At 40.3% G+C, this 18,849-nt stretch overlaps 1 protein-coding gene across 1 annotated transcript in view; it reads right to left on the bottom strand.

Annotated features, from left to right (window-relative positions):
• Positions 1 to 6,453, bottom strand: part of LOC124277564 — a 35,643-nt gene extending 29,190 nt beyond the window's left edge. Inside the window, exon 1 of the mRNA XM_046713281.1 lies at positions 6,299 to 6,453. The gene's annotated coding sequence lies outside the window, so the exon portion shown is untranslated. The remainder of the gene's footprint in view (positions 1 to 6,298) is intronic.
• Between the last annotated feature and the right edge of the window lie 12,396 nt (positions 6,454 to 18,849).

Raw genomic sequence — 18,849 nt, forward strand, 5'->3', positions numbered from 1 at the left:
TCTGTTATATCATCTTAGAGGAAGGGATAATGGTGACTGATATTCTCAGTGTGCCTTAGAGAAGATTGATAAATCGGATTCATAGTTGTCATGGCTGCAGGCTTATATATTGCTAATTGATCAGTGTGGAAAATGGCCTGTACAACAGCTGATTTGGTTCAAGGTTATGCACATATCAACCTGGGTCGAAACCATTTATCGTTACCGTGTTTGCCAGCCATTTATTTCAGATGTTAATTTTTGTACACATTTATTTATTTTTACTAATGTCAACTGAATTGTTTGTATGTATTCATTTTTTTAATTATAGTAATCGTTGTTATTTTTGCATCGGATTAATTATCATGCTTTTAGCGCAAAAAAATCATACGTCAATAATCATACCAAGCGAAATATTCATGGTCAAATCATGACAAATACTCATGTTGGAACAACATGTAATTTGTTTAATGCAGCCAATCAACGATTTGATCATGTGAACAACACGTGTTCATAAACAAACACTACTTTATGTTTTCTATGTTTAATTATCGTAAGTCCTAGTATACACTCTTCCTTAATTCATTGTCAGTTGATCTCACATATGGGACAAGTGTTGTCATGTTGACACAAGTATAATCTCACCTCTCTCTCTCTTATTGTTTTAGTAAACACGATTCAATTATGGCGGCTAGCTTTGATCATTGCATGTCTATCGGTTGTGAAAACTTTGTGATGGATACCATCACTCTGGTGTTTGAAATGCACGAAAAACAACTGCGCTAACAGGTCTTTTATGAACTTTCCGCGAAAACTGCACCCCATGAAAATATATACGATTACAGTATAACTCAGGGTTTTACATCCAGTATGCTTATAGTACAAAATGGACGCAGAAAAAATACAGATAGAATCCCTAGGTATGTACAATAATATTCACTGTACCAAATTATTCAAAAGAAATATAATTTTTCCGTAATTAATAATATATTTAAATCTATAAGTACAGTACATTTCAGCATTTCATAATTTTACAAAACACTCATGTTTCCTACAAGGACTTTGATATTAGAGAGTGAGGGTCCAGTGGATTCTAGTTTTGTAGGTCAAAGTTTGGTTTGATTAATGCCAAACTCCACATTCCAGCTGTATGGCGGCAGTTTGTAAACAATTGAGTTTGGACCAGACAATCCAGTGATCAACAGCATGAGCATCGATCTATGCAATTGTGATACGAAGACATGTGTTAATCAAGTCAGTGAGCCTGACCACCCAATCCCATTAGTCGCCTCTTACAACAAGCATGGGTTACTGAAGATCAATATTCTAACTAAGATGTTCATGGATAGGTCCAGGTAAAACCCTCAAACTTTATTCATTCATGTGGCATGCCTTAGAGAACTGTAGTCAACATTATTCCAGGAACATCATAGCAAGCCTGTATCAGTGGAACCTGGATTTATGAGAGATACATGTGGATATTTTGTCTTGTCAAAGACACCCAAGACATGGTGATGTCGCACAGAGTTCGAAATAATTGCCGGCCCAAAGGCCCAGCGCCGGTTGTTATTGTATCAGGCCGGCAGTTTCAAATATTTGCAGGCCTTCAGTAAATTATCTTTTTTTCAACTGGAACCTTTTCCACAATTATTTTTTTGTAACGTTCGCAAATCATCCATGATCCATCATGTTACGATAACTTACAGTTTCACTTCCTGGTATTTCAGTGCTTTCCGCATAGTAATGTCAACACCTCTTTAACAAACATAAACTTCTCTCTGCACCATTGGCTTCACTAATTGATTTTGTAGAAACAGTGTGAAACTGTGCAGTCTATTTTGTTTTTATTGGTTTGACTTTAACAAAGTCACCGGTAGATATAACAATGTCCCTTATTATTCAAGATTCTGTCCTTTTTGCTACAAAAATAATCTTAATTTAGTTGAAGATGAAATACATGTTTTACTTTATTGTAAAGCCTACTTAGATATAAGGAATAAGTTTCTGGGTAAATCTTGTTTCTGAAAGAAACTTGTAATTTGTTTCTGTGCCACCATGTTTACATACACATGTGCAATTTTGACCAATCAAATTTAACCGAGATGATTCACTGCAGTATACAGTTTCCCTAGCAACCGAGATTCCCAAAACACCAGGTAAACCCAATGTTTCACTATCACGTAAATTCAAATATGGGACACTGCTTGAAATCAGACTAAGTGATATGTTTTATATAAATATGTCTGTAAACGATTCTAAGGCTGGACACCATTGCGGTGTCCGTGCATATCTCCTACTTTTTACGGTCCTTATCTGGAGCCCTGGTTCTGACAAAGAAAGAAAAATTATCAGGGCAAAACTGGCATTTTAGCCAACAATTACAGGATTCTGACATGACCAAGGGAGACAACTCTGCATAGCTGGGCCACCCTGCCTTTACCAGTCATAAAACTGTCACAGTGACTGATTAGGGACGTTTACCTGAATAAAGTATTCAATTCCAAAGGTTAATTAGCCTGCCTAGAATGACGTAATTGCCCTTGCTTATAAGATTTCCCATATTTTCTATAAATGGGTTTATAGTTGTACTTATTAGAGTAAAAGTGTTAGCAGCTTTTGGAGGCTGAGTCCCACTGGGATTCGAACCTATTCATCTTAGGGTAAGGAAACCAATCGGAGCAGCCTATCGAGCCCCCCAACCCCTACCCCAATTGAAGTCTGACAACTAGATCGCGTACTCTGAGTACCCTTGTCTGTCATACAGACCCTGAAACAAATATACCTATAAAGAATTTTCTGGATTTCATTTTCTTTTATTCTTTGATACAACCTTTCGGGGCCTGTTCCAGCTGGTGATGGGTCCGGTATAAAAGAAGATGAAATCAAGAAAATTCTTTATGTTCATCAAATAGCATCTTCTAAAATGCCAATCAAGCATTTAAATACGCCCGGTATCCATGAAAGCCTATGCAAGTCTAGAATATGTGGCAAGCCTAGATTACCACAGTTTCAGGGAAAATGAACACGTCTCTGGGCTCCTGTTTATTATATTTTACGTTTATAATTTAGGAACTGTTTTTCTGTAAAATGTTTTCATTTCAGAGGCAAGATGTGACGGCTCTCGTGACCAAGAACTATGGATACACTATGCCTTATAGAAAGTGGTTTTGGTTAATTGACTCCCATTCACGCTTTCCAGTGTGTGCCTAATGCCTGGCCCCAAGAAGATACAGGTTAGATTTGGTCTTCTGCAACCCTTGCTTGTCGTAAGAGGCGACTAACGGAATCGTGTGGTCAGACTCACTGACTTGGTTGACACTTCATCGTATCCCAATTGCATAGATCGATGCTCATGCTCTTGATCACTGGATTGTCTGGTCCAGGCTTGATTATTTACAGACCCCTGCCATATAGCTGGAATATTGTTGAGTGTGGCGTTAAACAATAAACCAACCAACCAGCCAGCCAAACAACCAACATAATGGCTGGCAAACAAAGTCAGCAGAATGTAATCCCATATATAACACATGTAGACTTTATTTTGTAACTCATTCCTGAAAGTCTGCTTTACAAATGGGGTAACAATATTAAATGTGTGATGCTATTTCTATCAAAAGACAGTACTCTTATTTAATAAACTGACATTGTTCTTTTTAGCAGGTGAACAAAAATCGAGAATGATAGTGTATAAATGTCAAAAATTGAAAGTAGGATATTCTAGGGCAGAAATATACAGGATAGACGGCAGAGTGAATGTTGTGTTATTCATAACGTAATTGGAAATAACAAAAATCGGCTAAAGCTGGTTGTTGAACATTCTCTTCCAACAGAGGTTACTTGTCATATCTTTTACGAACCTCTGTTCTAATACGACCATATTTCCTGGTTCTTGTGAAATCCCCTAGCTGCAAAAAATCGCAACACGAATTATCTCCCTTCTTTCTATCCAATCAGAACATGTGTTACATCGACTCAGATCCAACTTGACTAACATAAGCAAATGTGGGGCCACAAATATCCCTCCTCTGCCGGGGACTTGTGTTGATGTGACACACAAGACATTTAATGGCTAGCTTGTCCTTGCGAGTGATCACTTTTGAAACAACGTCTCTGATTGCACAACTAAATCTGATTGCAACCAATCATGAATCCTGAACACTCGCACCATGAAAGGGCCGTATCAGAACAAAGATTACATGGAAAGATATGACAAGTAACCTCTGTGGGAAGAGAATGGTTGTTGAATAGCTACTGTTATTATTCACACTTTTCAGACCAATATAACATGTATGTATCATGATTCTGGAGTTGTCAAGATTGCATCAACCTAACCTTATGTCACAACGGGTGACTACAACTTTAAGTGACCGTGTACATTCATCGATACATCAATCCATTGGACCCATGAAGAACCGGGTTCGATCGGACTTTAGGAACCCATGCTTGTCATAAAAGGCAAGTAACGCGATCAGGTGGTCAGGCTCCCTAACATTTTTTTCTTAAATAATTTGATTATTTATCTTGAACAGTATATCACGGTATTAGTGGAACCGCAGTATTCAGTCTAAGTAAACTTAGGCTCAGTATTATTCGTTACACTGCTATACTGAGTCTAACAAAACCTTGTGGAAGGTCGCGACAGGTAACCTTTTCAATTGACCAATCAGAACACAGCTTACCAAATCGCGAAAGTTGACATTCGCACATACCTTTTGAACTTTTACCTCGAAAAAGTTTTGTACCCGAACGATTCCGAATGCTATTTTCCGTACGATCGCTTCCAAGTGATGCACATGGAGCATGCCACAACAGTGAGTAAACAGTCGCTGAAAATAGCGTTTTGTCAGTATTCAAGGATGTCAGCTTGTGGAAATATTAGCTAATGATAACCATGTCAACAGAAACCCAAAAGCGTATATTCTGCAGGTCATATATCTGTGTTTTATGCGGGTTTTCATTTGTTGTGAGATCAGTGTTGGCTACCGGGGAAGAGTAAATCCATTTTGTAAGTCCCGCCCAACCCTAAATAGTAGCCATTGTCTGATTGGTTAAATCCGTTCTGTCGTCTCGTGTTTGATTGGACGGTCATAGCTCGCTCAAAGGTTACCTGACGCGACCTTCCACAAGGTTTTGTTAGACTCAGTAAAGCAGTGTAACGAATAATACTGAGGCTAAGTTTACTTAGACTGCACAGTATTTTGCCTTCATTTCGGTATACTGTAATGCAATTAAAAAAAATGTTCATTTCAGAGACTAGACGTTAGTCAATATCACTCCTGTCTTGTTTCTGTTCAATACCTGATGCTGTTTCAGTCTGATTGCTGTTCAGATTATCAACTCAGTTAATCAGGCTATCCCACCCCCCCTTGGTGCGTTTATACATAGATATACAACATTGTAGATAACAGATCTTTTAGATGTAGGTCAAGAGATACATGTATTTGGAGAAAGGGTAACATTTCATTATGACATGTTTATTACCCCAAATGTGAGTGATTGCAGATTCTTCAACCTGAAGTGGGAGTGCCAAATCTGTTAATGGGCAACAGTTACGGCAAACTTCTTCTAAAGTAGAAACAACAATATCCATTTTCTGAGTGAGTAAGTGAGTTAGTGAATGTGTTGGGCTTTACGCCACTGTTAGCAATATTCCAGCAACATCACGGTGGGGGACACCAGAAATGGGCTTCACACATTGAGCCCATGTGGGGAATCGAAGCCAGGTCTTTGGCGTGACGCTTTAACCACTAGGCTACGCCACGGCCCCTCCATTTTCTGAATAGATCTTGGTTACAGTTATCTTGTCCAATATATGTTGCTTACATAGATAGTCTTGGCCACTGTAAAAATGCTGTACTGATCAAAACTACATTTGAATTGAAAAATATCACATATATATATGTGGAGCATAATCTCCAGATTGCAATTGATTAAATATATCAATCACTATAAGATGTTTGGAACAGATCTGATGAACTTATCTTAACTAGTCATTAACTACAGTAAAATGCCAGTTGTAAAAAAACTACCCATGAATATATAGGTCTCTTAACTAGCTTTGTGAATGTTGTTAAGCATCAATGATAAAAATCAATACTGTTCATAAATGCTTTCACTCATTCACTGACAAAAACATACTGACTAGTGAGTGCAGATTTCGTGAGTGGTTTACTGCAACCATAGGTGTCACGGTTGAGTAGTTCCATTGCACCTTCTCAAGTTGACCACAAGTATGGCCGCCACCCACGGGATTGTGGGAAGAAGACGAACGACAAATAAAAAAACCCATAATTTCTCGAGCACTGCAGCAAACACTTACCCATCATCCTACCATGCAAACAACCCGCATCTGTCTTTCCCAGTCACAACATGTCTTTCTCGAGGCAAGAACAGTCTATCCGACTAATGCATCACTGATCTTCACGATGTTTTCGGTGAGATATACCCTCCGACAAGAAACACCTTTGTCCGCACGCGGCTGTGTTCGGGCGAGGTAGAATATGGTTACCGGAAACAGGTTCAACTAGTATGTGAAGCGCCTCGGAGATCCGTTATATGGCTTTTGTTAATAATCCATTTCATTAAATGAGAATTGCTTTTTCTGATTTGTTACTGGGGACATTCCGAAATGTATACTGAGTGTAGTTAACACGTAAACTTTAATGGGGTTCAAGTTCTAATGCGTACGGCTGCTGCCATGGTTACCACGTGACGCTCTGACGTGGTGTGGGGCCATTATCAGTCAAGGTGTATATGGACTGTCTAAACATGCAACGTGAGAACTATTTTAAAACGTTGCCTCTGGCTTGTCTTCAGGGCAATCGCTAACTAAATTAGCGGATCGATATACAAAACAGAATTTTAGATAGTTGATATATATATATATACAAGTGTTACGAAATTTGCTCCCTCTCTATATATATGACCGCCACTTTGCGTAGCCTAGTTCCATATTTAAATGTGTTCGTGGGATTCGAACCCGATCTTTTTGAAAACATCACAAACCCCATTCACAAACAACAATATATCTTTGGTGTATTCAAAAAGGTTTGTAACGCTAAAAATATGGTTACAATTAAATATATATAATCACCATGTCATCACATCATGGAAAATTGGTTGCACCCATACATCTTGGAGCTGCTAATATTATTCTGCGTCACAATCCTAATTGGATGGATTGAAATTTGCACACGCACGCACATACGTACGCACGCACACATGACATGAAGGTTAAAAAGTGAAATTGTCAAATCATCCGGATCGTTTGTCTCTGTTTAAATCAACATTGTATGCACGGATGGCCAGGGCCCCGTTCCTGGAAGCGATCGTAGCGCTAAGGTGATCGTAACTCCCATACTTTAACATAGACTTACGACTGTCGTAGCGCTATGATCGCTTTGAGGAACGGGACCCAGGTCAACTTCAGCTGATTCCGAATTCCGCTTTCACATCGATTATACTCGATCACTGATCGAACACCTCATGGGTTTCTCGAAGTAGTAGACACTATATACGACCAACCGACTGACGTTGATGAAACTAAAGAATTTTACAAAGCGGAAACCACTCACTTACACACTGTAGGTGAGTGAGTTTAGTTTTACGCCGCTTTTAGCAATATTCTAGCAATATCACGTCCGGGGACACCAGCAATGGGCTTCACACAGTGTACACATGTGGGGAATCGAACCTGGGTCTTCGGCGTGACGAACGAACGCTTTAACCACTAGACTACCCCACCGCCCCTTCAATTCTAGGTAGAAATATGGTGACATGGAGAGATACTAGCGTGAGTTAGCCTGGCTGATGGTCTCGCGTCAAATGATATAGTTGGGCTGTTTGAGGCCCGGGTTGGTTCAGGTGACCCCTGTCGCGATATTGCTGGAATGTTGCTAAGATTATCGTAAAACTATATTAACTCATGTTTTGTACACTCAGAGCTCGGAGGGACTGATCACGCTGAAAAAATATGCAAATTGGTGGATGACAATGAAAGAAAGCGGTAGGTATTTCTTCTCGTGATTCTTTATTTTCTCACCTAGCCATAACTGGACATTCGAGAGTTAATGTCATCATCATTTCTTAGTAGGCTTATATTACAAGGTCAATGGATCCATTTTGTTTGGTTGAATATAAAAGTTCCGCTTTGTTTCTTAACACCATGCGGGTGGTGGGGTAGCCTAGTGGTTAAAGCGTTCGCTCGTCACGCCGAAGACCCGGGTTCGATTCTCCACATGGGTACAATGTGTGAAGCCCATTTCTGGTGTCCCCCGTCGTGATATTGCTGGAATATTGCTAAAAAGCGGCGTAAAACCATACTCACTCACTCACTCTTAACACCATGCACGAGAATCTCCAGTCACTAACTGTGGGATGAGACTTCTTCCCAATGTATAAAAGGGGTAGGTTGTCATAGCGACGTTTGTTAGTTTTTGTGCAAAAGGGGTAGGTTGTCATAGCGACGTTTCTTGGTTTTGTGCAAAGGGGTAGGCTGTCATAGCGACGGTTCTTGGTTTTGTGCATAAAGGAAAGGTTGCCACAGTGACGACTTTTGGTTTTGTGCATAAGGAAAGGTTGCCATAGCGACGCTTCTTGGTTTTGTACAAAACGGGTAGGTTGCCATAGTGACATGTCATCTATTCCACGACTGCTTGGAGATATGAAGATTTGTCTCTGAAAACAAACAATTGCATCTGAAGTCCTTCCAACATGTCCAATGAATCTTCTTCAGATATACTCCGAGTTAACGCCACATTCTTTCTGAAGTCCAAACTCCACCTGTTTTAAAGATTAAATGCTGGTCCTAAAGTCCTGATGGAGAAAAGGATGTTTGTTTGTGTGTTTAATGCCATCTGGTGATATTGCAGATGTATGACGTTGGTCCGTAAGCAATCGATTCTGGGCCAGACAATCCAGTGATTGACATCATGAGCATTGAGGTGCGCATTTGGGATACGTCGATACGCATCATCCAGGTCAGCGAGCCCGAACACACGTTCCCGCTGGTCTCTTTACAACAGGAATGGTTTCCTAAAGACAACTCTAATCCCGACCGACCAATTACGAAAGCTCGCCAAGTAAATAATATTAGATCTTGCCGTTATTCCCAAATGTTTATATCGTCCTCACTGGGATACAACGTTAATTGTGTTTCAGATGTAATAAGTATTTTCTAAGATATTTCCGTGCAAACTCTGTCTGGCCAACTGGTTCGGCAACACGATTAACGGGAGGCATAATCACATTATTGTCATTGATTCACATTTAGAAGCCCCTGATCACATTATGCGTCAGAACGTGATATCACGCAAAGGTCACGCCTCTGCCTTATACCCGAGTTTTGAAAACGTATAGCACGGCAAATGTCAATGATCTCAATTAAGATTGATGCTTTTCAGCGGTGTATTTTCCGTTTTTATGAGGGTTGGGGCACAACTTGTTCCAGTGATTGAACTTAATTTATGAGGCCGATTAAAATGTATTTCTGTCAACACAAGCGAAATAAGATTAATGTGGATGACAGCTGTATTGGGGTTAAATACGCTAACCACAGTGTGAAACGTGCGCGAGTGGGCGTCTGATGGGGCGAAAATTAGGGTGAAACTGGGATTCGAACTCATAAATCCACGGACCGATCTTCGCGCTACAATTGTCACAAATTCATGTTAAAATATGGGAGTTAAATTCTTCTGGTGTCACTAAGGTCACAATAGGGAAAAGGTCCACGTGGATCCTGTCGCGGCTAAGGTAAGCAACTCTCAACGGTAAGTTAAGCCGTTTTACAGGACTTACATTTTCACGGGGAAATATTGCATAATAGTACGTGCTTATCATGCACGTGTGGATCTAGGGATAATGTTGTGGCTAGATTGTTGTCCCTTCGTCACATTACGTTAAACTGACCTAAGGAAACTCGAGATAATAACAGCTTCGAGATAACAAGAGTAGTGTAAGGTAACCTAAGGACTCCCTTATTGGAGACATAACGGCAACATTCCAGCTATATGTCCTCGGTCTGTAAATAATCGAGTCTGGACCAGCCAATCCAGTGATCAACAGCATGAGCATCGATTTATGCAGTTGAGATGCAATGACATGATGGTATTAGCCAAGTTAGCAAGCCTGGCCACCTGATTCCGTTAAAGATTATGGGTTGCTGAAGACCAATTATATACCCCAGATCTCCACAGATCTGCATCGTGTAAAGAAATTGAATTCTTGCTAATGTGATAATGTGATGCATGGCTAGATATGCCAACATAAACATAATGGATGATACTGTAATTCTTGAAGTCACCCCTTGCCGACACACCACATTTGAATAAACCGTTTGGAAGGGACATATACTAAACCGGAACCTCGTTTATCCAGAACACTTTATCGGAACCCCGTTTATCCGGAACCTCGTTTGTCCAGAACACTGTTTATCTCAATCACACTGTTTACTGTCAATATGTACTAATCACGTACTGTCGGTTAGGATTAATGGAGAGGTTATGTCATTTTCATGATTTCATGATATTTATATATAAAGGAGTGTGATTTTAACGCCGCTTTGACAACTGCTTCATATCATGTAAAGGGTTGTTTGGAGAGAGTAAAGTGGGTCTCTCGTGTTTACCACGTACACGGAACAACCAAAGAAATAATCGAGCTAATTTGGCATCGAACCAGCGATCAGATCTGCGGATCGTACCACTACTATTGTGCACCAAACCAGGTACGACATGCGAACGCACAATCCTTTAGTCTATATGCCTCACCGAGTGGTTAAGACAATGCCTGTTCATTATCACTATCAGACAACATCATCCCATATGTTTTACATACAGCGATGACTATATAAACACTTCCTATTCCAATACTTCACACAATCAGATCATCCAATTTCCACCTATGTTATCGATCTCGGCCCAACAACAGATAATAATATCTATGTATATTATCAGAGATATCAATCACGACCGCCGTTAGTGAGGTGAGGTGTAATTGGGTTTTACGTCGGGATTGAGAATTTTTCGCTCATATGACGACGTGTATGCGTGTGTATGTGTATGTGCGGCTACTTGTACTAGCCCAGACATAAGCTGGTTTTATAGTGCTAGCCCACTGAGATACCATGCCGCAGTTAAGCATGAATACCCCACTCAGACACATTATGCTGACTCCGAGCCGACCAGTCCTTGTTGTACCCATTAATGCCGAGCGCCAGGCAGGGACCAACAAGTACCATATTTTAACGTCTTTTGGTATGACGCGGTCGGGGATCGAACCCACGACCTTCCGCTCTCCGGGCGGACGCTCTAACCACTACACCACGGAGGCGGTCGACCGGCGTTAGTAGTATATAGGTGAGAGAAATGGCCGTCAAGCAGTGCTAACACTACATATGTATCGCTGTATTCATGTACATGTATACTGAACAAGAAAAGATAGGGATCCTGAACATTTCGGGGGATGTTAATGAATTTATGAGTTTGTAAAACCTATGTTAAGAAGCACAAACAGTGAGACTCAAGTTGGGAATTTTCAATGAAATTTGAAACGAAAACAAATAATCAATACATCTAGCCATAGTCTCGTGTCACAGACCAACACAAAGTATCGTTATATGAACTTGTACAGAGATAAACACTATAATGAAATTATGAACCTTAGGTAACAGACAAAGCAGGAGTGGTTATTTTAAGTTTCTTATGACTTGGCTGTGCTATACCTACTGTACAGACTTCATACATAAAATATCAGAACAATATTCATATTCATATTCTCAAACCTTTTTCGTTCAATCTATATTCAAAATCATTCATAAATGTAGTATATGTGGAGGACGTGCACAATATAGGTAAAGATGTCTGTCCATCCATCCATCATCTTTTCTATACATACCCATCCATCTTACCATTAAACCAGTTATCCATAATTCAACCACCTATCCATCTATCGTTTCGTCTCTGATCTACGGATCATTTCAACAGGTGTTAGGATTATTCTTTGTGTAAAACCAGACTTGGTTTATCGACAGGATCTTGACATAATTGTCAGGATCTTGAGGATGGTGGTCAAGATCTTGACAGCATTGTCAGGGCCCCGTTCCTCAAAGCTATCGTACCGCTACGACTGTCGTAAGTCTATGTTAAAGTATGGGAGTTACGATAGTCTTAACTCTACGATCGCTTTAACGAACCGGGCCCTGGGCCCCGATACACAAAGCTATCGTAGCGCTACGACTGTCGTACCTCCTATAGTGTAACATAGACTTACGACCGTCGTTGCGCTACGATAGCTTTGCGAAACGCGGCCCAGGGCCTAGATTTTCGAAGCTCTCTTAGCGCTAAGATAGTCGTAAGTTAATGTTAATGCATGGCACTAACGACTATCTGAGCGATAAGAGAGCTTCGAAAATCTAGGCCAAGGACCTTAACTCAGCTATAGAACATTACAGCAAATATTTAATCTTTCTCCTAGACACTAGAGAATACATTAAAATTCATATACCTACATAGCAGATGTGTACAGACCTGGTGTTCGAGAATTATTTTCTAAAAAACAACGTAAATATAGTGTTGCCAAAACATTGTGTTGAATCGCACTTGCATCTGTATGACCGAGAGTGACCACAACGCAAGATGACCAGCGCATTCTCCATCAGCGTAACCAGATGCTCCCAGTGACGGCATCATCATCAACAGCGCTGGGTCACCGCATAAGCAGAGATGATAAGACTGCATGCTGTCGGTGGCCGGGGGTATCGAACATGTCATTAACACATCATCATCGACTGAATCGTCTACGTTGGGATCGTGATGCGCTGGCAACGTCGTTATGGGAACGATACCTTTAGCGTTGTGACAAGTAAACAATGTTGTTGTTTTTTAAATAATATTTCAAAGTATGTTTTTAAATAAGATAACTATATCTCATGGACTAAATGACAGTCTAGCGATGTTTATAATACAGCTGAGAGACTGGTTCCCAAATGACACATAAGATCAATGTCCAACACGTGTCGGACTATACTACTCGGTGTCCAAAGGCCATATGGCCCTGGTGACCAGACAGTCGTGTCCAGGCCCGGACACATATCGATGGGATTTCTATACACATTCAATATGTACACATGCCTCTTTCGATAGCCAGCCAGGTAAAGAGGTCAAAGGTCACGAATGTCCTTTCAGATATAAAAGATGGATACCATAAACGACAACTTCTAGAGTTTTTTTCAGGATTCGATCGAAATTCAGTTTCAAAACACCCGACTGCCCTACGCGTATCGCGTAAGCTTAAACCCAAAAGTAAAACGTGTTGTGTAAGGGAGGTCAAAGGTCACACCTCACACACACCTTCAGCTGAGCACACACCACAAAGGGATATCTTGTGTTATTGTGTTGCTAAACCATTTGGTATTTCAGGTCTGACGTGGGGGATGCAATGAATTTGGCGTCCTCCTATCAAAGAATCAATGTGAAGCCCATTTCTGGTGTAACCCTCCGTGATATTGTGGAATATTGCTAAATGATGCATAAAAAAATATTACTCACTCACTCATATAAAAAAATCCCTGTATTTTGAAGCAGTGAAGGGTAAATGTATCTTGTCTCTAACCCGAGAATTGTAATCGCAGTTGGGTACAAAGTGCGCTCCCCGTGAAGATCTGAGCTAGAAGTGATTTTCAGAAACCCTCCTTTGAAAGAGGCGAGGAGGGGGTCGGGCGGGGGTGGGTGGTTAGGTTGACTGACCTGGTTGTTGCGTGTAACCATACCCAGTAGTGACGATCGATGGGTTGTCTGGTCCAGACTCGATAAATTAACTGAAATATTTTTCATTGAGGTTTAGTTTAATACTTTCCGGTGTGGTATGGTTAGAACAGTATGTTTCTTAACATATTTTATTCCTTTGTTTAATTTGTCAACAAATGCATGGAATAGCGGTTAAACCCTCCGGAAGTCATTAAGCCCGCAGGACGTATAGTGGGCAAGGCGTTGCCGGACACATAGTCTGTCTCACAGTCCCTGAACCACATTATTTTCCCTACTGCCTAGCCCTCTCTAAATGCTAAAGACCAAAATGAAGCAAGTCTAGATTTCCTCAGGTTCTGAATCTCTGGTCTCCCTTTGGGCTCCTTTTCAATTTAAATGGATGTATTTGTTACAATGAAAATGATATTTTCAGAGACTAAGCGTTAGTCTACCGGACACACCAAACATCAGGCTTTTGGAAATGACCTTGAATCCGTGTCACTCGCAATTCTCAGTAAACACCGACGTCCTACTTTTATTACTATCGACAAATCATCACACTTTCAAACAGCTGTGCTGGACAAGGATATCAGATTACCAGTAACACGTTTATCAATGAATACTTAAGTACTTAGCTGCTGGTTTTTAAGGACCAGAACATGTGTCAATCAGTCGCCTGCAGCAAGGCATGACATGACAGATTAGTTATATGAATAAAAATAGTTTTAAAACTTTGTTCTACTAGTACAAAACATACTGGTGTCGTACAGTTGGAAACGTGCCCAAAACTGCTTTGATTATCCTTTTTGTTTATCCTTTATTGGCGTGACGCTGTGGTAGGACAGATGTACTGTTCATTGTGGCGTTACATATAACTCTCTCTCTCTGTTTAATTTGGTTTGTTCTACGTTCTTGGTCCATCTCTTAGATAATATCAGTAACATTTTGCAGATAATAAAGAACACGCTCTAAATTAATTTTTGTGGAAATCAACAAACACTGAAATTTAAATTTTGAGGGGTTGTTATCTCATAACTCAACAACCGCTGTCCCCCTTCGTACAATCTGTTACCATCGCACGCTCCAGTCGCGTGCCGCGATCAACTTGTCCCCTATCCCGGATCCCCACTTCGCGTGCCGGCTTCGTTTTATCCTCCACTTGTCCTACTTTTGGACAATACCGTCACATCTTTGCTACCTGTTGAGAGTGCGTGACCTCTCAACCCTTCCCCACTGATTACAGGTAAACGGGGAGACGGAAGGGTAACGCACCTGCCGGAAGGCTAAAACCGTTATGGGCAGGTGTGTTATATCCGATACTATACACAACCTTTACTTTCAAATATTTCCCGCGATTTTCCAACACTGGCTTCGTGTTTTAACATAAAAACAGTTAATCCCTGCAGTTTAAAATATTCCGATCTAGCGCAACAATCAGTGGATCCGGACTCTGTAGAAATGAATTGCGTAGCTAATAGAAACGGAGCTATGGTTTTCATAATCATATTGTATAAGATTTAATTAAAGTTGACACAAACCAGTCGGGTGTGGGAAACAGCTGTTGCTGTATGGAAACATGCCGGTTCACAGAACATTAAATTCGCTTGGGTAATGTTTTACGAGCGTTTCGTACATGCATCACACTTTTATAGTTGGAACACGTCTTCAGTGAAAATGAAACTGCTTAATTATCATGTGCAAAACCAAAAAATGTATGGTTTCAGCAAATGAGGACCATCCGTGGTTTGATGGGCAGATGCAACAGATGACAACTGCTGAAATGGACAATAGCACCAAATATATGTATTTTAGATGATCTCTTCATAATATAATCATAAAATGTCATTAAAACTCTCCGTGCCCGTGAGCAGCATATTTCTTACTCTTCTGTAAAACTAATGTCAAAACATATATAATTGGCGATGAAAAAGTATCTTTGTATGAACATATTAAGACTGCATTCCAGTGCACATTCTAATATTTTGCCGAAACTACTTTCAAAATTGTTCTATGATAATATGGGTTTGAGATAAGACGATGAGAAAAGACATAGCAAGAAGAATATTAGACTTTTATTGTCAAATAATATGTTTATTAGACTTTTATTGTCAAATAATATGTTTATTACATGTGTTTTTTAAAGTTCACAGTTCAGTTCTTGTTTGCGTCATTCGAGAAAAAAACTTGACATCAATGGCCAGTTCTTCAGTGTTTATATATATTGTCACTTATATATATCACCATATATATCATCACTTTACTCTACTACACTTTTGACTCAACCTAAACAGGACATTAATATTATTTCAGTTAAGGCCTGAAGGTGTATTTAACCACGTATCAACACTGTTGTATTCAGATGCGCTAGCAACTCCTGTCAATTAAGCTACATCTGTCTTTCTGCTCTGATTAATGGCATTGTTAAATATTGTACATATCGTGTCTGTTGTGTTCTGTACGTAGGTGTAAACAGAAGCCATGGTTTCTCTGTCCGTTGTTATGTATTCTACACTTTGAAGACTGCTTATAACTATTTAGTTCAGGATTAGAACTAAACCTCTACCGATTGTAATACTGTATGGCAGGCAGCGGTACGTCATTGTATCACTGTATATCACTACTCATCCTAGGGCTCTGTATCAGTGTGATCATATATCCGTGTATCAATCCCTATATCAGTGTGGTCATATCTGTGTATATCAATCCCTATATCAGTGTGATCATATATGTGTATATCAATCACTACATCAGTGTGATCATATCTGTGTATATATCATCAGTGTGATCATATCTGTGTCACTATATCAGTGTGATGATATCAATCCCTATATCAGTGTGATCATATCAATCCTTATATCAGTATATCAATCTATGATAATCAGTGTGATGATATCTGTGTATATCAATACATCAGTGGTCATATATGTGTATATCAATCACTTATATCAGTGATCATATCTGTGTATATCAATCCCGATAACAGTGTGATCATATCTCCGTATATCAATCTCTACATCAGTGTGATCATATATCCGTATATCAATCCCTATATCAGTGTGATCATATCTGTGTATATCACTCCTCATCCTACAGTTCTATATCATTGTGGCCATATCTGTGTATATCAATCCCTGTAACAGTGTGATCATATCTCCATATATCAATCCCGATAACAGTGTGATCATATCTCCGTATATCAATCCTGGTCCCAGAGCTCTACATCAGTGTGATCATATCTTTGTATATCAATCCCGATAACAGTGTGATCATATCTCCATATATCAATCTCAGTAACAGTGTGATCATATCTCCGTATATCAATCCCTATATCAGTGTGATCATATCTCCGTATATCAATCCCTACATCAGTGTGAACATATCTCCGTATATCGATCCCTATATAAGTGTGATCATATCTCCGTATATCAATCTCTATCAGTGTGATCATATCTGTGTATATCAATCCCTATATCAGTGTGATCATATCTGTGTATATCAATCCCTATATCAGTGTGATCATATCTGTGTATATCAATCCCTATAACAGTGTGATCATATCTCCGTATATCAATCCCCGGAGAGCGGAAGGTTGCGGGTTCGACCCCGTACCGCGTTATTTTGACGATATATCACTGAAAGTTCGTACATAGTAGTCATAAATCAAAATCTATTTCACAAACGTTCTTTGTGCAAGCCCCCAATTACACGTGAGGCAGCGTTACTAAACAGTTCCTTAATGCGCCCCGGATATGTTATAACACAAAATTTGGAGAGATGACTGTTCAAGGACCATGGTCTACAAACAGCGCAACACGCCCTTTCAAGACTAAAATCAAAGGAGGCTTTTTCAAACCGGAACAAAATTGATAGCCCCGTCCAACACGAACGCCCAATATTCACCTCGAGGGCTGGACAGGTGGTTTGTTCCAACAGGTGTTTGTAACAGACCCCGGGTCATGAGCCTCATCTACATACAGACAACCTGTATACGCGTGTCGTTGAATAGGGGCGTCAAACAGGGTATTCAACATCGTAACATTTCACGATGACAGGGAGACAGGTGCTAACTTTAAATCCCCGAAAATTTCATCAAATTATCTTCATAATAACAATACCACAAACCTGGCAATGGTTCCTTTATGACTGATGATGTTTACACTTGCCAAAATATGAAACCTGTCTGTGCTCTTCCCGATTTAGTTTTGTTCCTGAGCTCAATTAAGCTTCTTGGGCCCCGTTTCACAAAAACTATCGTAGCGCTACGACTGTCGTAACTCCCATACTGTTACACAAACTTAGGACAGTCGTAGCGCTAAGATAGCTTTGTGAAACGGGGCCGATCCACGAAACGTTCGTAGCGCTACGACATCCGTAAGCCTAAGATAAACTATAGAGTTACGATAGGTCATGACGTTACGAACGCTTTGTGGTTCGGGACCCTGGCGTATTGCAAGTTCGCTGAGTGAGTGAGTTTAGTTTTACGCCGCACTCAGCAATCTTCCAACTATATGGCGGTCTGTAAATAATCGAGTCTGGACCAGACAATCCAGTGACCAACAGCATGAGCATCGATCTGCACAATTGGTAACCGATGACGTGTCAACCAAGTCAGCGAGCCTGACCACTCGATCCCGTTAGTCGCCTCTGCCGACAAGCATGGGTTACTGAAGGCTCATTCTAACCCGGACCTTCGCGGGTGCAAGTTCGCTGAACGTTTTTCTAATCGTTTCTTGTATGAAGCCTTTATGACTTATGAAATATACGTGATGGGCTTGCTAGTACCACGTGTCGTGTGATATAGATGTCCATAAATGAACTACGTTGACGTTGTGAAGATAAATTGTTTACCGGAGCTTTGAAAATTATTTCAGCATCAGATTAATACCACCCGTGAAGATCCGGGTTAGAATTGATCTTCAGCTACCCATGCTTGTCTTAAGAGGCGACTAACGGGATCGGGTGGTCAGGCTCACCGATTTGATTGACACGTCATCGTATCCCAATTGCGTAGAATGGTGCTCATGCTGTTGATCACTGGGTTGTCTGGTCCAGACTCGATTACTAGTATATACAGACTCCCGACATATAGCTGCAATAATGCCGAGTGCGGCGTAAAACTAAACTCACT

This window comes from Haliotis rubra, unplaced genomic scaffold (genome assembly GCF_003918875.1).
Source record: "Haliotis rubra isolate DU_JTF1 unplaced genomic scaffold, ASM391887v1 Scf223, whole genome shotgun sequence".
Lineage (NCBI taxonomy): Eukaryota > Metazoa > Mollusca > Gastropoda > Lepetellida > Haliotidae > Haliotis > Haliotis rubra.